This window comes from Hemitrygon akajei, chromosome 2 (assembly GCF_048418815.1).
Source record: "Hemitrygon akajei chromosome 2, sHemAka1.3, whole genome shotgun sequence".
NCBI lineage: Eukaryota > Metazoa > Chordata > Chondrichthyes > Myliobatiformes > Dasyatidae > Hemitrygon > Hemitrygon akajei.
Window position 1 is genome coordinate 183,923,295 of NC_133125.1, and position 6,000 is coordinate 183,929,294.

Sequence of the window (6,000 nt, forward strand, 5' to 3'; positions counted from 1 at the left end):
GCCCACAGCTCATTTATTTGTTCTCTAAGGAAATATTTCTTATCCACAACAGACTTGTTGGTAAATTAGTATAGGTGGCACCACAATAAGGTCATGTGGTCCTTTGCTGACATATTGAATCAGGGCAGGTGTAAAAAGAGACTAGCTGGCGGAGAAGCAAACAGGGCAGTCATTTTCATCAAGGAGAGGGCTATATCCAATCTGTTGCAAACTGCCAAAGCATGGGAGATGAGGGTCAATGTGGGGAGGAAGCTGTATTTCACAGAGCTGGTGCAAACCACACTTTGACCAGACATCATACTGACGACAAGTTATCCTGGTGGAGCTCACAGTACCATGGGAGGAAGGATGCAAGGAAGCTCATGGGAGGAAGGCCCTGAAATACCAGTCCTTAGATCAGGTGCACAGGGACGGAGTATGGCAAATTCCCTGTGGAGTTTGTCTGTAGAGGTGTCAGGAGTGGGGACAGGAATGGACCCAAGTGCAGAACACAGGCACTGAAGTACTAGGGGTAGGACAGGAGGGGGATGCCATGGCATGGAAGGGGTAATGCTGGGGTTCAGGCAGACAGAGAGTCTTAGTTGGGCAGGCAGAGCAGGATCCCAAAGTTCAGTCAGGCAGAGGAGGATCCCAGAGTTCAGTCAGGCAGAGCAGGATCCCAGGGTTCAGTCAGGCAGAGCAGGATCCCAGAGTTCAGTCAGGCAGAGCAGGATCCCAGAGGTCTGGCAGAAGGCGGGGACTTAAGGTACATCGCATGGCTGGAGGAGAGCCACACCCCCCCCCACCCCCGGGCCGTATATATCCCGGGTAAGGCCACCTCCAAGGTGGAAACACAGAGGCCTGAGCAAGACGCTGACTGCTAGGCGGGTGCGGGGCACAATCCCAGAGTACAGGCAGGAGGCGGGATCTTGAGGTACATAGCTTGGCTGGAGGAGAGCCCCCTCTTGGCGGGCCGTATATATCTGGGGTAGGGCCGCCTCCCAGGTGGAAACACGGAGGCCTGGGCAAGATGCGGACTCATAGGATAGTGCGGGGCACAGCCCATTGGAAGCGGGGGGGGGGGGGGGGCGGAGGAGCAGAATGCCCCGCCGGGCAGCGGCAGTCCAGCCAGACCTGCCCGATGGGGACAACAGATAGGAAAGGGCAGAACACTCCGCCGGGCAGCAGGAGTCCAGCCAGACCTGCCCGACGGAGGCAAAGGGGTAGAACGGGGACTAGGTGCAGGATGACCAGCAGGACAGCCATGATCCCAGGTAACTCGGGAGAGGCAGACAGACAGCGCGACAGTGCGAGCAAGGCAAAACGGGCGGAGCAGCGGGACCAGCGCATGCGAGAAAAAGCAGGGGAACAGGACCAACCTGGACAGAACAAATACGGAGCAGGTCGGAACCCAGTCAGGGTAAACAGGGTGCGGAGCAGATCAGAACCCGGGCAGGGTAAACAGGGTGCGGAGCAGGTCGGAACCCAGTCAGGGTAAACAGGGTGCGGAGCAGGTCAGAACCCAGTCAGGGTAAACAGGGTGCGGAGCAGATCAGAACCCGGGCAGGGTAAACAGGGTGCGGAGCAGGTCAGAACCCAGTCAGGGTAAACAGGGTGTGGAGCAGGCCAGAACCTGGGCAGGACAGGGTAAACAGGATGCGGAGCAGGTCAGAACCCAGTCAGGGTAAACAGGGTGTGGAGCAGGCCAGAACCTGGGCAGGACAGGGTAAACAGGATGCGGAGCAGGTCAGAACCCGGGCAGGGTAAATAGGATACGGACCCCACAGAGAGCAGGAGACAGAGCAGGATACGGAACAAAATGCCCACATGCCTGACCTCAGTCCCAAGGCCCCTTATAAACACCTGCAGCTGAATTGGCCACGGGCATGTCTCCTTAAGCCAGGAGGATCTAACTGGCTCAAGGGTGACAGGAGGGACAGCTGCAAGACTCAGAGTCCAGAGTCCGCAGACCGGATCAAGACCCAGAATGCGGGCTCCGGACCGGACCGGACCCCGACAAGAGGTTCCTGCCAGAGTCAACATGAAGGCTGCTGTCTGCACGGGGCCTTGATTAAAAGGGCAAGGACCAAGCAGTTCACAGGATGGGGGAGGAAGCAGAAAGAACCTCTTGTTGGATTAGTATGGGTGTCAAAGGTTACAGGGAGAAGGCAGGAGAGTGGGGTTGAGAGGGATAATCAATCAGATGGGATAGAATGGCAGAGCAGACTCAATGGACTGAATGGCTCAATTCTGCTTCTATGTCTTATGGTCATATGATCTTTGCATCATCAATGCGGATGGGAGAGGTTCTGGAGGATTGGAGGGTTGCAGATGTTGTTCCCTTATTCAAGAAAGGGAGTAGAGATAGCCCAGAAATTATAGACCTGTGAATCATACCACAGTGGTTGGTGAGTTGATGGAGAAGATTCTGAGAGGCAGGATTTATGAACATTTGGAGAGGAATAATATGATTAGGAATAGTCAGCATGGCTTTGTCAAAGGTAGACAGTATCACAAGAGACTGATTGAATTGAGGATGTAACTAAACACATTGCTTAAGTTAGAGCCATAGATATAGTGTATATGGATTTCAGCAAGGCATTTGATAAGGTACCCCATGCAAGGCTTATTGAGAAAGTAAGGAGGCATGGGATCCAAGGGGATATTGCTTTCTGGATCCAGAACTGGCTTGCCCACAGAAGGCAAGGAGTGTTTGTAGATGGGTCATGTCTGCATGTTGGTGTACCTCAGGGATCTGTTCTGGGACCCCTACTCTTTGTGATTTTTATAAATGACCTGGATGAGGAAGTGGAGGGATAGGTTAGTAAATTTGCTGATGACGCAAAGGTTGGGGCTGTTGTGGATAGTGTGGAGGGCTGTCAGAGATTACAGCGGGATATTGATGGGATGCAAAACTGGGCTGAGAAGTGAGAGATGGAGTTCAACCCAGATAAGTGTGAGGTAGTTCATTTTAGTAGGATGAGAGGTGACCTGATAGAGGTGTATAAGCTGATGAGAGGCATTGATTGTGTGGATAATCAGGCTTTTTCCCAGGGCTGAAATGGCTAGCATGAGAGTGCAAAGTTTTAAGGTGCTTGGAAGTAGGTAGAGAGGAGATGTCAGGCGTAAGCATTTTTATGCAGAGAGTGGTGAGTGCATGGAATGGGCTACCAGCAGCGGTGGTGGAGGTGGATATAATAGGGTCTTTTAAGAGACTCCTGGATAGGTACATGAAGCTTAGAAAAAGAAGAGTGCTATGGGTAACCCTAGGTAATTTCTCAAACCCTGTCAGCATTCTGCTCTGCCAACTGCTGGTGTGGAGCTGTCTGGTGTTCCAGCTCAATATGCTGACCTTCTTGAGGTCTTCAGTAAGAAGAAGGCTATCTCCCCGCCTCCCCACTAGCCATACAACTAATATTGACTTATTACCCAGTACTAGTCTTCCCCAGGGCCAGCTCTTTTCCCTCATTCATCCTGAAATGATGGTCATGGCGGAAAGCATCAAGGGGGCAACGGCCTTAGGATTTATACATCTGTCAACCTCACCAGCAGAGGCACATTTCTTTCTTGTGAAGAAGGCTGGCAAGCTTCATCCTTGCATTGACTATTTGTCCCTCAACATCATCATGGTGAAGAACTGCTACCCTCTTCTGACGCTTGTCTCTGCACTTGAACATTTCTAGGGAGCAACCATATTCTCCAAGACAGATCTGTGCAGTGTTTACAAACTGGTTCACATCTAAGATGGGGATGAGTGGAAGAAAGCATTCAGCACTTCCACTGGCCACTGTGAGTACCTTGTGATGACATTTGGTCAAGCCAATGCTCCTGCTGTTTTACGGACCCTGGTCCGGGACATGTTGAATCAGTTTCTTTTTGTATATTTGGACAACAGTCTTTTCTATTGACATCCAGCACGTCCAGAGTGTCTAAGACAGCTCCTTGAGAACAACCTTTATGCCAAACACGAGAAGTTGTAGAAAGTTGTAAACTCAGTCATCTCCATCATGGGCACTAGAGCTCTCCAGCATTAAGGAGACTTTCAAAATGCAATGCCTCAAAAAGGCATCGTTCAGGACCACCACAACCCAGGATATGCCCTCTTCTCATTGCTACATCAGGAGGAGGTACAAGAGACTGAAGACACACACTCAGTGTTTCAGAAACAGTTTCTTCCTTTACTTCATCAGATTTCTGAATGGACAATGAACCCATGTGCACTACCGCACTATTTTTGGCTCTCTTTTTCCACTGCTTATTTAATTTAGAAACATAGAAAACCTACAGCACAATACAGGCCCTTTGGCCCACATGCTGAACATGTCCTTACCTTAGAAATTACCCAGGGAGCAACCATATTCTCCAAGATAGATCTGCGCAGTTTTTACAAACAGGTTCACATCTGAGATGGGGATGAGTATGATTCAGCACTTGCACTGGCCACTGTTGAGTACCTTGTGATGCCATTTGGTCAAGCCAATGCCCCTGCTGTTTTTCAGACCCTGGTCAACAATGTCTCAGAGACATGTTGAATCGGTTTCTTTTTAAGCATTTGGACAACAGTCTTATCTATTCCTGTCCAGCATGTCCAGAGACTCTCAGACGGTTCCTTGAGAACAACCTTTATGCCAAACATGAGAAGTTGTAGAAAGTTGTAAACTCAGCCGCCTCTATCATGGGCACTAGACCTCCACAGCATCAAGGACTCCTTCCAAATGTGATGCCTCAGAAAGGCATCATTCAGGACTCCCAACACCCAAGACATGCCCTCTTCTTATTTCTGCATCAAGAGGAGGTTTTGTAGACTGAAGACACACACTCAATGTTTCAAATAACTTCTTCTCTTCCACTATCAGATTTCTGAATTGGCAATGAACCCACGTACACGACCTCAATATTTTTGGCTCCCTCTTTGTACTACCTATATAATTGCAATTTATAGTTTATTTATTATTATGTATTGCAATGTACTGTTGCAACAAAACAATCAATTTCATGACACAGTATGCCAGTGGTATTAAACCTGCCTGTCTCTGTCTTTTCTTAGTGAGAGAGAGAGAGAGCCTGTGTCATCTCACACTGTTGGATTAAGAATAGTTTTTGTTGACTGCAGATCGTGGTCTCTCTTTGGGTGCTTTGCTGCTGTTCGGTGGGCGGTGGGCACTGACGCATGTTGCTGAGACGGGTGGGCGAGGGGAGGTTGGTGCTTTGCTGCTGTTCGGTGGGCGGTGGGCACTGACGCATTTTGCTGAGACGGGTGGGGGAGGGGAGGTTGATGCTTTGCTGTTGTTCGGTGGGCGGTGGGCACTGACGCATTTTGCTGAGACGGGTGGGGGAGGGGAGGTTGGTGCTTTGCTGTTGTTCGGTGGGTGATGGGCACTGACTCATTTTGCTGAGACGGGTGGGGGAGGGGAGGTTGGTGCTTTGCTGTTGTTCGGTGGGCGGTGGGCACTGACGCATTTTGCTGAGACGGGTGGGGGAGGGGAGGTTGGTGCTTTGCTGCTGTTCGGTGGGTGGTGGGCACTGACGCATTTTGCTGAGACGGGTGGGGGAGGGGAGGTTGGTGCTTTGCTGTTGTTCGGTGGGCACTGACGCATTTTGCTGAGACGGGTGGGGGAGGGGAGGTTGGTGCTTTGCTGTTGTTCGGTGGGCGGTGGGCACTGACGCATTTTGCTGAGACGGGTGGGGGAGGGGAGGTTGGTGCTTTGCTGCTGTTCGGTGGGTGGTGGGCACTGACGCATTTTGCTGAGACGGGTGGGGGAGGGGAGGTTGATGCTTTGCTGCTGTTCGGTGGGCGGTGGGCACTGACGCATTTTGCTGAGACGGGTGGGGGAGGGGAGGTTGGTGCTTTGCTGCTGTTCGGTGGGCACTGACGCATTTTGCTGAGACGGGTGGGGGAGGGGAGGTTGGTGCTTTGCTGTTGTTCGGTGGGGGGTGGGCACTGACGCATTTTGCTGAGACGGGTGGGGGAGGGGAGGTCGGTGCTTTGCTGTTGTTCGGTGGGGGGTGGGCACTGACTCA